At 42.5% G+C, this 14633-nt stretch overlaps 1 long non-coding RNA gene across 1 annotated transcript in view; it reads left to right on the top strand.

Annotated features, from left to right (window-relative positions):
* Positions 1-8769, top strand: part of LOC145407757 (uncharacterized) — a 123794-nt gene extending 115025 nt beyond the window's left edge. The window contains exons 2-3 of the long non-coding RNA XR_013898789.1: positions 6978-7083; positions 7204-8769. This is a non-coding gene — a long non-coding RNA (uncharacterized LOC145407757). The remainder of the gene's footprint in view (positions 1-6977; positions 7084-7203) is intronic.
* Positions 8770-14633: the final 5864 nt, after the last annotated feature.

Genomic DNA, 14633 nt, shown 5'->3' with positions numbered 1-14633 from the left:
GGGCACTAGTACCCCTCAGCCAGGAATAACACTAGCCTCCTCCGTTAAAAAAAAAACATAGAATTTTCTCGAAGATATGCTCAATGTGTTTCCCAAGCAAAATTGCACAGGTTATCTTTACCTAACCTTGCCAAACCTAACCTGTCCCAATTGGGCTGCATGGCTAAGGTGGCTGACTGTGGTATTGAAACAAGTATGGTAGAGTCTTCATGCAACACGAGATAGGTTATGCAGAACCTCGTGCAAAATCAATTTCTCACTAAAATGTGACATACATGTACATGTAAAATAGGGGGAGCATCATATTTTGCATTAACAATATATTTGAAGATAGATTATTACAAATATGTGTGCCTTAATACACCCAAGTCAGTGTGTTTACATAAGATCTCACCAACTGGACACATCAGTGCATACTGCATTCTAACCTAACCTAACCGATTAGTTTTGCCCCCTAATACACCCCATAAAAATTTTAATCACCAAGGATTGCCACTAAGCCTTATGAAAATCCTCATTACTAATCAAGCGAAAACTTTTGATCTAAACAACACATGAATAATGGCCACCCAGCATCATGCACATTTCGCCAAGAATCACTTTCAGTGCTCAAAAAAAAAAAAAAAAAAAAAAATGCAGTGTGAAACTAGTTTTGAGGTATTAGTCATCAACAATAAATGAAAAAAAAAAAAATGCTATTAAGAAGTCGACAGCATGGAGTGATTGAGTATTTGTCACTTCTTGGATACACACGAATGCAGTAATCATGAATAATAATCAAGTCAGCCAAGACGTATAATTTGTATGACAGTATAATTCACAAGAACTGAACTCACATGATTATCTTACCTAACTATTTGTGTCAACACATAGTGTCTTCACATATCGCAAGATCTGAATTTTCTCGATCATAGACCGTCAGTTCATAACAAAGGTGGGGCAGAAAGCCTTTTTTTTTTTTTTTTTTTTTTTTTTTTAACTAAAGGTAAAAACATGACTTTTACTGCTCCTTCATCAATAACTTTTTTTCCAACAAAGGAAACTATCAACATTGTAAACACACTTGACTCATCAAATTTATGTCTGATCATTTGGAGTTAAGCTCCCACACCATATGCCAATTCGTCCAACAATTTTACATATTCATTTAGAAAAAATGCTTTCTTGTGTTTATAGCACTTTCAGGGTGCTTAGGCATAACTAAAGTTTGTTTGGAGCCATATGCTCAGAGTTCTGAAAGAAAAATTGAGGCATTTAGTAACATGGGGTGTAAGCAACACATCGGGCAAAATTAAGTTAAGTATACCGTGTTATTTCCCTCGTCGTCTAGTAGCCGGGGAGCACCAAAGTATTTGAATTTGGCACATGCAATAGGGTCGAATTGCCTACCTTGTAACAGGGTACAATTGACCGCATCAGCGCGCCGGAGCCCATTTAGAGAAAATTTTGTAACATATTGTATCAAGAACCCCAGCTGGGAGCGCATGGTGTGAGCCAATGATGCACCACCTTCCGTGCCTCGTGGATGGATGTAAACAAAAGCTCAGCCAATCAGCGTGCCAGTACCAGGCCCGTAGCCAACATGGCCACCAGTCTTCCTCTTCCTTCCGCCGTGCATTCATACTTGTATTAACCTATGATATTTCAATGAGTGAGGAGGAGATGCCAGGGTGTGCAAGGGACAGCATGGTGGAATGATAAGGTGCAACGAGCTGTGGAACAAAAGAAGAAGGCATATAGTGAATGGTTAACGAGTAGAGGTAGGGGAGAAGATGAGAGAGAGAAGAGAGAGGTATATGTGAACAGAAGGAAGGTGAAGAGACTGGTGAAGGAGAGTAAGAAGAAAGTGGATGAAGAGTTTGGGAGGAATCTGAGTGTGAAATGGAGGGAGAGTAAGAAATTGTTTTGGAAGGAGGTAAAGAAAGTAAGGCAGTGTGAAAGGGGAAATAGTAGGGGAGTGAAAGATAGGAATAATAGATTGTTGATGGAGAAGAGAGAGAAATTGAGGAGATGGAAGGAGCACTTTGAGGATTTGTTGAATGTAGAGAGTGAGAGCAATGCGAGTATAAGTGGTTGGGGAATGGCTGGGAGAAGAAGAGATGAGAGGAGGGAGGAAGAGATCAGTAGGGTGAAAGTAGTGGAAGTGATGAAGAAGATTAAGCTGGGAAAGGCCTCAGGAATTGATGGAGTGTTTGGTGAAATGCTTAGGTATGGGGGTGAGATTGTTATGGAGTGGATATGGAAGTTGTGTAGATTGGCTTGGGAAGAGGGAAGGGTTCCAGAGGACTGGGAATCAGGTATAATTGTTCCTTTATACAAAGGAAAAGGGGAGAGAGAAGTATGTGGTAACCATAGGGGTATTTGCCTTCTTAGTGTGACTGGTAAAATATATGGTAGAATATTCATTGATAGGGTTAGGCATATGACAGAGGAGCTAGTTGGAGAAGAACAAGGGGGATTTAGGAAGGGAAAAGGGTGTGTAGATCAGATATTTGTTCTAAGATGTTTAGTGGAGAAGTACCTAGAAAAGGGAAAGAAGGTGTATGCTGTCTTAATGGACTTTGAGAAAGCTTATGACAGAATAGATAGGCAAGGTATGTGGAGGGTATTAAGAATATATGGGGTGGAGGGGAAATTGTTGAATGCTGTGAAGAGCATGTATGAAGGAGCTAGGGCTACGGTGCGAGTGAATGGTGAGCTGAGTGAGTTCTTTGATCTCAATGTGGGACTGAAACAGGGTTGTGTGATGTCTTCATGGCTGTTTAATATATACATGGATGTGGTTGTGAAGGAGGTGCAAGGTAGGGCAGTGGATGTGGGGGTGGCTCTAATGAATGAGGGTGAGATTTGGAAAATTCCGGTGTTGCTGTTTGCTGATGATACAGTATTGTTGAGTGAAGATGAATGGGAGTTGCAAGGTTTGGTGAATGAATTTGGAACAGTGTGTAGGAGGAGGAAGCTGAAAGTTAATGTAAACAAAAGTAAAGTTATGGTGTTTGAGAGGAATGAAGTCACAGAATGTACAGTGAGGTTGGATGGTGAGGATATGGAGAATGTGAGTGCATTCAAGTACTTGGGTAGTGTGATGAGTAAGGATGGAACTCTGGGGGATGAAGTGCGTGAAAGGGTACAGCAGGGAAGGAAGGTTGTTGGTTCACTGAAAGCAGTGATGAGAAATAGGGAGGTGCGTATGGAAGTTAAGAAGTCACTGCATGATAGTATTGTGATCCCTATCCTGACGTATGGAAGCAAGGCGTGGACCTTGCAAGAGGGGAATAAGTCAAGAGTGAGAGCAATGGAAATGAATTACTTGAGAGGAGCATGTGGAGTGACATGGAGGGACAGGTTGATGAATGAAGAAGTGAAGGAACGTTGTGGGGTGGATGTGGATGTGGTTGAGAAGATCAGGAGAAATACACTGAGGTGGTTTGGACATGTGGAGAAAATGGAGAATGAACGACTGACTAAGAGGGTGTATGTAGGTGAGGTGGAGGGAGGGAGAGGGAGGGGTAGACCGAGGATGAGGTGGAGGGATGGAGTTGAGAGGTATATGAGGGAGGGGGGGGGGTTAGTTGGGGGGAGGGTAGTCAAATGGTGGGCGACAGAGCGATTTGGAGGTGTTTTGTCTGCGGCCACCCTTTGCGGGATTAGGGTGTCGGACTATAGATAGATAGAAAGATAGTGTCCCTTATTCAACCTGTCTGGCCTCATGTCTGACACTAGTGATGTGCCCTAGGACCTGGGACCCTCAAGAGGTCACAAGTGAGTCTGTAACCTTGCTGAATGGAGCCAAAACAAGACCAAAACAAAGAGGAACCAGGGTTCTGCGTACACCAGTAGAGCGACCGGGCGGTCGGTTCAACTTGAAATATTGGCCCTGCCTGCAATGACGGATGCTACGATCGCATAACTGTGCCTATAGTGAGGACCACACATAAAAGCTTCTGGGATATTGGTAACTGCACTGCAAAATGTATTCATACAGAAGCACGTACGTAAGCAACCTGTCAAGTGGCGCCACCAAGTCATGGACCCACAGGGAGAACGCTGCCTTTCCTGCACTATACCCTCACGTATAATGACTCTATCAATGTGTGTAAGAAAGCTTCTCTCAATTTTCTGGCCATTTCTCAGACGAGGGTCAAGACAACACTCTCCTCGGTGACGGACACAGGTAGCCCCATGGGTGGAACGCGAGGCCGCCACCCCCAGTCCCAGAAGATCATCAGCCAACAGCTGCAACAGGTGGTAGACCACACAGGCAGTTTCCCAACACTACACAAGGGCCAAATCTCCTAATTTTCGCTACCAGGAGGGGAGTCTTAACATACAGAAAATGTACCATTTGTACATAAATTGGATGAAGGATGAAGACCCCGACGACCCATTTGTCAAGGAGGGTTACTACTGAGCGCAGTAACGCACCAAGTTTCGTCTAGGGTTCAAGCCTCCACAGACAGACATGTGCTCCAAGTGTGATCTACTGAAGATGGTGATCGGAAAGGCAACTGAAACTGAAAAAGCAGGACTCCAAGACGATCTTCAGCAGCACCTTGACCTCGCCAAGACAGGGCAGAATATCATGAAGGAGTTGGCCAGTGACGATAACCCTGAAGTTCGAGCCATATGTCTTGACTTACAGCAGACCCTACCCATACCCTGCATGTCTACAAGTATTGCCTACTACAAGCGCATGATGTGGATGTACAACTTGTGCATGCACAACCTGAAGAATAATAAATCCAAGTTTTACATTTCGGACAATCTGAGTGGGGGATGTGGCAGCATTGAAATAGCCTCCTGCATTAGAAACTAGATAGACGAGGAACTAGATAGACGAGGAATATGCAAAGGAAGACTTTGAAACTCTCAAGATTGTTACCGATAACTGTGGGGGACAAAATAAAAACATCATAATCCATTTCTACCTCAGTGAACTTCACAGACGCCGCCTCACTCGTGTTGAATACATCTACTTGGTGCCCGGACGCAGCTATGTGGCCTGCGACCATGTATCCGGAAACATAGAAAAAATTATTAGAGAGACTGACACCATCTACGACTTTGTAGGGTACTTTCGTGCCATTCGTAGTGCCGTTATCGAGAAAACTGAGGTTATTGTGATGTGGCGTGAGGAGTTTCTGAACCTTGACCTCCTCCAGAAGTTGGTGGCAATACAGCGACCACTCCCCCCTTATGGCTTTCAGGATGCCTGACACTTTGTGCTGGAACTTAATTTTCGTGAGGGGTACCTCATGGGCATGAACTATATGGGTCCCTTGGGTAGTGTCCGGTTGATTAACGGCATAACCAACTACAAGCCGTCTCTCTTAATCCTCTCTTCACTTACTGTGCCACTGAAGTAAGAGACTGCATGGCATTTAAAGCCTGGCAAACTTAGTCATCTTGAGGAGCTTATGACCTGCGTTTCAGTGCACCACACCCCCTACTTCATGCATATTTTTTGTGAACAAGAAGCTTTTGGAGCCAATGGGGACTTGTAGGACAGTTCCGATGAGGAGGATGTCGACAGCGACCACTTTGACCACAATTATTGCCTATCACTGGAAGTATGGGAGCTGCGGGGACTACAAACACTGTGGAGACAATGGGAAGGTAAATGGCGCTAACTAATGGTTTTTTATTACCTTTTTATCTTGTCATGGTATCTTACTCTTCATTCTGCTAAATAAAACTTACCTAAGAGCTAGTATGCAAATTTTTTTTTCCAGGTGAGACAGCTTTGTGCAGCTTCAGAAGACTCTTCATTGTAATACCATTCTATCGTACAATCTTATCCCAGGGAACGACTAGTGTTATCTTAATAATACACTCTTACCTTAGTACTAAAATGTAATTTTTCCTAGGTGAGATGTCTTTGTGCAGCTTCAGAAGGACCTGTTGATTTTATGACCAATGGTCTGTTATCTTACTGCCTTATACTTCTTACTTAACTTTACTTACCTTTGGAAGTTACTTACCTTCCGATTTGGATTGTTTCAACCTTTTCCTTCATTTGGTTTTCTCTGTTCACCTTCGCACTTACCTGCAGGGCCCTAATTAGGTACATAAAATCGTCCATTGGTAGCTGTGAATGTCTAGATACAGTAGTCAGGGAATTTGATGAAGATATCAACAAACTAACAAAACTCAGTCTCTGGGGAGAGTCTTTATTGTTTAGGGGGTGTTTATGCCATTTTTATGCAGTGCGTTAAACGGTATTTAAAATTTCAGTTGGAGAAAAATGCAGTCATCGTTTCATCTTTCAGAATGCATTAAAATCTCATGCTTCTTACAGCATGCAAGTAGGCTTTCTAACGATCATTTTAAGACCAACCCCAGCACTGTAGCTCAATATTTGGCTGAGCTATTGCATTCTGAAAGTTGAAAATCTTTGACCATGTTTTTCTCCTATTTACTTTTCGGCGCTTACACCAGTATGTTACTAAACGCCTCAATAATGAGGAGCAAGGAAATAAGTAAATAAACTTCTCATCACAGTGACCATCCACACAACACTGAGGCAGGCTGTGGCAGGTGGTATCGGACATTGGTCACGTGGGTTGGGTCGGGCTGAGGAACCAATCAGCAACTGACAAAAGCATAATACATGAGTTGTATCTGGAAATCCAATACCTAAACTCACCCATTTCCCACAGTTTCTCTCGTGCAATGGAGTCCTCCTTTGGATTCTGCTCAAAAAGTTGCTCAGATCTGGCATCTTTTGCACCGTCTACTGGGGTGGGGAAGGGGGGTCGTTCAATATGCGAGATGGCGGTTATGACCTACTCTTTCCACCGATTTTGTTCACTCGGGGTTCAACTCGTTCATTATGGTTTTGTGGACCTGATTACCCCCTGCTCGTTCGGTAGGCGAATCGTTTACTCTGAATACGTTTACTGTGCGAGGGCACTGTAATCATGAATCAGTACCATAGCCATCTCCCTTGGTTACAGTTGAGTAAAATTTGTTTTCAGGTGAGTGGTGAGAGTGCAGTTGGAGAGTGGATGGCTAATGTACAAGACAGCCAGCAATCAGTGAAGCTGGCAAGCTGGTGTGGACTGTTCTGACCCAAGCTGTAAGGTAATGGTTGTGACAAGACTTTCATCTTCAGGTTGTCCCTCTTGACCATGTGTGCATAAAGTGCTGTATAGTGCTATTAGGTTAATAGTGATGCTGATTTAATGGCAGGTCTTGTTCCAGGTCCATAGCTGATGTCTGATCAGTGAAGCAGAATAATCAGCACTGTGGTCATCAAGGAGTTGCCTGAATAATAAATGCAGAGTGTTGACAGGATTGAGGACATACCTTGTGTTGCAGCCCAGTAGCATGTTTGATTTCATTGTGTGAGCACATTGTACAACAAGCACCTCGGCTAATGAATACAAGAAACCTAAGTAATTTGATGCCTTTTAAAGAGTGAGTGCAGCCTGGATCATATATTCATTCTGTTACCAAATGTGACTGTGATTGTTCTACATCTGTGTATAGGACTTGTGGAATGTGAGGAGTGCATTGGTCATATTAGATCTGTATGTTGACATTATTGATTCAATAGTAATGGTTTCTGTATTGACAGTTATGACTTAGTAGTAATGATTTGTGCATTGATATATGTTCATCAGTATTAATGGGAATATTTTTCATATGTCACTGATGGTGGCTAGTTATCATATTGGTGGCAGAGAGAAAGGCTGGCAGTGGGATGGAGTTGAGTGGAGAGCAGACAGAAATTCGGCAAGTATTAAGAAAGTCAAGAAGGATGATGTAATGGAGGTAGTTAAGGAAGAATCAGATGTGAAGTTTGAGTATGAAGTGAGTGAGGAAATAATTGTGGAACCAGATGTGAAGTTAGTGTGTGGGATGAGTGAGAATGAGACAGCTCAAGATGCTGTCTCAATCTCATTTGAAATTGAGAAGTTCAGATGTGTAGACTGTGGTAAACAGTTTATGAATAAGTTCTCTCTTAACCGACACAAAGTAATTCATTCGGGAATTAAGGAGTTCGAGTGTACTGAATGTGGTAAACTGTTCAGTCAGAAAATTCATCTCACCCGACACCAGCTGAGTCATTCAGGAGTGAAGAAATTCAAGTGTGATGAATGTGGTAATCTGTTTGCTCAGAAAAGCACCCTTAACCAACACTTACTAATTCATGCTGGAGTGAAGAAATTCAGGTGTGATGAATGCGGCAAACTGTTTGGTCAGAAAAGTCATCTGAACACCCACTTAGTGATTCATACAGGAGCAAAAAAGTTCACTTGCAATGAATGTAATAAACAGTTTAGTCATAAAAGCAACCTAACCAAGCACAAGCTAGTTCATACAGGAGTAAAGAAGTTCCGATGTGATGAATGTGGTAAACCCTTCAGTCAGAAAACCCACCTCAACCAGCACTTACTGAGTCATGCTGGAATAAAGAGGTTAAAGTGAGATGCTTAAGGCAAACTGCTCAGATCTAAGCAGGATAGAGCCAAGCATGTTGTCATTTACTGAGAAGTCAAGGAGCATTATTGTTTTAAGTATCATACATTGATGTGTTATGGTGATGCAAGAAAAGCCTTTTGTTTGGGTTGAATAGACAGCATTTTATCTTGCTGATACTGTATAACTTTAATCATTGTATAAGAGAGTACCTCACTAACAATGGCAAGCATGTTCTTCAGAGTGAACCCATGTTTGATTTATATTCAAGTTAATGCCAGATGACTGTGTGAAATTTGGAGAGCCCTATTAGGCTGAGGGGTTGATAAATTCTAATAATTTATAGGTATGTGTTCTTGCCAGTACAGTATTGTATAAAAAAAAAAAGCATAAAACGTACAACTGAGGATATATTCCTACATATTTAGTGTAATGGCTTATGTACCAGTTGAATTATTGCTTAAGAAACTGTATGCATTATGAAAAAGTGTCTCATTCCTGTAACATGCAGTTGTCCCCTAGTGTATCAGTAGACTCTTAGTTTACAAGGGTCTGATTTGCACTAAACATGTTTTGAATGGAGAGTTTAACACTGATTCGGCCGTGTAAACATTGGGGGAGGGGAAAAAGTTTGCTCAGGAAAATCCCAGGAGTTGAACCTCCTCCACAGCCATAACCAGAGTTCCACTGTCAGGCTATGCACAGGCACATCTATCCTACTTAGAATAAACAAAGCAATGTAATTTTAAAGGGTTTCTATCAAATAAATGGTCATAAGTAAAACAGCTAAAATTATGGGTCATAAAGTGGTCTGTTTACACTCGATCAGCTGGGGACACACACACACACACACAAGTTTAAAGCTAAATTTGACTTACTGAGAAACAGCGATGGGAACCCACGAGCATAGCATATTTCGTGTGTATCTCAATTAGGTATATTGGGTAAATACATAAGTATATGGAACGACTTAGACAAAAAGGTGGTGCAGGAGAAAAATATTCATGTGTGTAAAAGTAAACTAGATAAATGTGGATATGGAGACAGGACAACATGAGCATCGCTCAATTCCTGTATACTACAAACAGGTAAATACAAATAGGTAAATACACACACACACACACACACACACACACACACACACACACACACACACACACACACACACACACACACACACACACTCTCTCTCTCTCTCTCTCTCAAGGTTATAAACTGGGGGAAGATTAAAATAAAAGGGCATGAGAAATTGGTATACCTATAGGAAAGCTGATTTTAGCACTCAGAGAATATTGCAGGAAATATGGCTGGTGGGAGTTTAATGAAGCAAAGGATGTCGAAAATAAAAACTTTCATTTTTAGGAAGCATACACTGAGGGTGTTAGTAAATATGTTCCCAAATATGGAGATAAATTAACCCTCCGTGGCTGAAGGCCCGGAATTTTCCTTGCATGCCAGGCTGACGGTGGGGTCATTTTTTAAATTTTCAAAAATTGATTTTTTTTTTTCTGCCATTTTGAAGAGAAAGTTCAGATGTGCCTGACAGTGCAAATCCCAGCTTCCTAGACGCATTCTGTGGCTTGCAATGGAGCGCAGAAGTTGCAGAAATATCGGCAACCGATATCCGCCTCCCAAGGGCGCAGCCGCAATGCAACTAGCCAGGTGTTGTTATTTTTTTTTTTTTACCTCCCAAAACAATGCAAATGGTGCTGAAATGTTGCACATATATGAGATATGGTGATATCAAATGATTTCAGTACATAATATGGTAGGAATGGCTGGAAAAAAATATATATATAAATACTTTTTCACCTTTTTGATATAAAATATGTTTATGGTAGTTTTGAGTTATTTTTTATGTTATCGTTGTGCCCATGCTTGGAAAAGGGAGCGAAAGGGTTGAACTTTCAGTCCTAAATGAGAAAATTGCATGTCCTCCGGGGCTAGTCTCTGCCACGGGAGAACAAAGTGGAGGGTCGGATCCGATTAGCAATATGGAGTTGAGTTGCAACTTCGAGCTCCCACACCATGAGCATGCTAAAAATGGAATCGTAATGCAGTTTCAGAACTAAGAATGAGTCTAATTATTGCGAATAGAGAGACAAAGCAGAAATAAATACGTTTACAGACGGGGGAAAACGTATTTTTTCCGTAATTACATGTTCGTCTTTATCATTTTACCTTGTTATTTTTGCAATATATATTGCTGTCTTGTAAACAGGATGGTTGTGTGTGTTTTGCTAGGGAGGAGAAAGATTGTATTTTCTGTCTGGTTCGAGATAATGGGTGTAACTATGTGTTTTTAGGCATGGCACCAAGCGAAAAAACCGTACATCCACTTGTCACGACAGCAGGTGGTGAACTAACAGATGATATGTGAGAGGGTGAAGTCAAGGTCAGTCTCATGACCCAGATTTTCATTCACATCCCAAAAGTTTTCACAGTTTTCTACAAGTTGCACTGCATCTAATGATCCAAACCATTACAGCAAACCTGAGCAAATAGGTAAAGATACCAGGACAAAAATGTATTTTTCACTTATTATCATGTCTTTTTTTTGTGCCTGTACTACTTCATAATCGTAAACAGGTGACTGTGTGTGTTTTGCAAGAGAGGACAAAGATGAAATATTCTGCCTGGGTTGAGATAATGGGTGTAATTGTGCTTGTTTAGGCATGGCCAGGAGCAAAAAAATTGAAAATCCACTCATTACAGCAGCAGGCTCTGAACTGTTTGATGGGGTGTATGGGAGTGTAGTGTAGGTCAGTGTAAAGACATTCAGAATGTTCGTTCACTTCCCAAAATTTTTGCAGTTTTTTATAGGCTGCGCTCAAACGACGTCTGTGGCCATTTATTGGCTAAACGTCATTCGACGCCGGCGGCCATGAAGGGGTTAAAGAAGGAGAAGAAATGGTTTAATAATAGGTGCAGAGTAGCAACAGAAAAGAGAAACAAAGTTTAGAATATTGAAAAGAAATGTAAGTAAATCAGCATGGGAGAGATGTAAATATTTTAGAAATGATTATGTGAGGATTAGAAGAGAATCTATCTATCTGTCTATTGCCAGACACCACAATCCCGTAAAGGGTGGCCATTTGACACTGAGTTAGTTGTTTTACAGGGAGGGGCACCAACCCTCCACCAACCCACTTGTTGACACGTAGGGAGCATGTATGGTTTGGTTATATGATTACCACCCAGCGTTGTAAATGGTTTCTTGGCTTATAGGAAACCATTTGGCTTGTCACTCAATGTAAAGCCACCTGTAAAGGAAAGAAAAGGAATAAGAAGTGACAGGAAAGATAGGAGAAATAGGAAGAGGAGGGCAGGCACAGAAAAAGAATGATAAAAGCTAAGGAAGTAGGCAGCACTACATCAAGTGAGTGGATGATGGTCGCCATCACCCACCACAAATAAGCTGCAACCAGATATGAAAAGTATGTGGTGAACAAGTCCTAGTTTGACTATAAACTGTCAAAGTGTCACTAAAAGATAGGATTGTAAGATTAAATGTGATAATATGTAAAAGAAAACAACTTGTGAGATTATGAATGAAAAATTCCAGATTGTATTTAAATGAGTATTTTTAGGGGGGACTGATATTAAGATATGTGGTAGTTGATGATGACCATCATCCACTCACTTGATATATTGCTGCTTAATTCCTCGTTCATCCTAATCTTTCATTTTCTGTGTCTGCCCTCCTCTCTTCCTGTTTTTTCTTATTTTTCCTTTCACTTTATATTACAGCAAGCACTCACATGACGCGGGACTGTTGTACCCTGGAGCTCCCGCTTTATGAGAATCCCACATTATAGGACCATATGCATACATGTTAAAAGGTTTCACGATACCTAAGCCAGCCCCAAGTTCACCTTTTGGGGCCGTAGGTTTGAAATGACCGTGTCGGAACACAGACATGGTGGTGTACACCACTCTCCCAGTCCTCCATCCATCTCCTCTCTGCTCCCCCCCCCCCACTCCTGTTCCTCCTCCATCCCCTTGTGGCTGTTTCAGCCTGGGCACATTTTCGTTTTTGTTTTTGAAGGCTCCAACATGCTTGCATGCATCGGACATGGTCACCTAATGGCAGCTGTCCATGCTGCACAATCTATGGCAGCCTCCCTGTTCAGTCCCTTAACCTTGAGGTCACAGTTAATGACCTTGTCCCTTGTCTTTCTTGGTCTACCCCTCATAACCCCACCCCCAATATTAACACCTCTCACCTTCTGCACCCAATTATCATCCCCCATTCTCTCCACATGCCCAAACCTTCTCAATCTACCTCTCCTCATCACAACACCAATACACTCCAGTCCCATCCTGCCTCTCAACTCTTCCATTATAAACCCAGCCTCCCCCGACCTTGCACACAGGGACGCACTGCACATCCACCTGATCATTGTCATTTCTGTATGTCTGAGCCTGCAAATATCCTCCTCCTTTAGTATCCCAGTCTCACTACCATACAGCATTGCACTCCTAACACATGCTGCATACAAAGACCCCTTAGCACGTAGGGAGAGTCCTCTCAATGTCAGGAGAGGCAACAGCTCCCTGAACTTTTTCCAACCACTTCTCACCCTAGCCAGCACGACCTCCAGCACACAACATGTCTCCCAAATAGCAAAACTCTTCTACACGGTCAGTTTCAGTCCTTTCGCGCCTGACAGTCTCCATCTGCTCTCCCTGACACGCCATACACATAAAATCAGCATTATCTCGCAGTCTACCTCTGATACCACTGCATCTCTTGTGCACCCATTTATCACAAACACTGCACAAGATAGAATTACTTCCCACACCCATGTGTCAAACTGCACATGGCCACTCTCCCTCGTCTTTGACAGTACCGCCACCAACCCTAAATATCATTGCTTTTGTTTTATCTGCATTTACCCTTAAGCCCTTGCGCCCCATACCATCTCTCCACATTCTAAATCTTTCCTTGGCCTCCCTTTCATTCTCTGCAATCAACACCAAATCATCAGCATACAACATCTCCCACGGGAGTCCGTTTCTGAAGTCACATGAGAGGGCCTCAGGTACCATGATAAACAACATGGGACTCAAAACTGACCTCTGATGCACACCAACGTTCACGAAAAACTCATCACTTGTATCTCCATTCACCCTTAGCTGGGTGCAAGCACCCACATACATGGCCATAACCACCCTAACCAGCCACTCCTCCAAGCCAAGCTTTCTCATTGCACATTTCACCACCTCTCCAGAGACTCTGTCAAAGGCCTTTTCCAAATCAACAAAATCAAAATACAGATCCCTTTTCTTCCCAAAATATTTTTCCTGAAGCTGTCGAACAATGAATATAGCATCAGTGGTCCCCCTGCCTGGCATAAACCCAAACTGCATCTCATCAATATTCACTCTTTCTGTAAACATACCTTCTAGAACTCTCTCCATTACCTTCATTATCTGATCTGAAAGCTTTATACCTCTATAATTTCCTCTTTCCGGGGCATCACCCTTCCCTTTATACACCCTTACAGTTTCACTCTTCAACCAATCATATGGGACAACACACTCATATATCTATCTATCTATCTATTGCCAGACACCTCAATCCCGTTTGGGGTGGCCACAAACAAATCGCCTCCAAGTCGCCCTGTCCCCTGCCATTTCACTCCCCTGCTCCCAACTCACACCCCCCTCTCTCATATACCTCTCCACCCCATCCCTCCATCTCATCCTCGGCCTCCCCCTCCCTCTTTTCCCCTCCACCTCACTCACATACACTCTCTTCGTCAGTCTTTCACCCTCCATCCTCTCCACATGGCCAAACCACCTCAGTGTGTTCCTCATAACGCTTCCTATCACATCCACATCAACACCACAACGCTCCTTTATATCCTCATTCGTCAGCCTGTCTCTCCATGTGACTCCACAGGCTCCTCTTAAATAACTCATTTCCACGGCTCTCACTCTTTACTTGTGTCCTTCCAACAACGTCCAAGCTTCACTTCCGTACGTTAGAGTTGGTATCACAATACTGTCATGTAGTAACTTTTTCACTTCATGCTCACTTCCCTGTTTCTTATCACTGCTTTCAAAGAACCAGCATCCTTTCTTCCCTGCTGTACCCTTTCAGGCACTTCACCCTCCAAACCTCCATCTTTACTCATCACACTACCCAAGTACTTAAACGTACTCACATTTTCCAATTCCTTACCATCCAACCTCGCTGTACA

The sequence above is a fragment of the Coenobita brevimanus genome, chromosome 74 (assembly GCF_032717465.1).
Source record: "Coenobita brevimanus isolate Jiangsu-jjx chromosome 74, ASM3271746v2, whole genome shotgun sequence".
Lineage (NCBI taxonomy): Eukaryota > Metazoa > Arthropoda > Malacostraca > Decapoda > Coenobitidae > Coenobita > Coenobita brevimanus.
The sequence above is the reverse complement of the archived record's forward strand: the minus strand, read 5'-3'. Positions and strand labels throughout refer to the sequence as shown.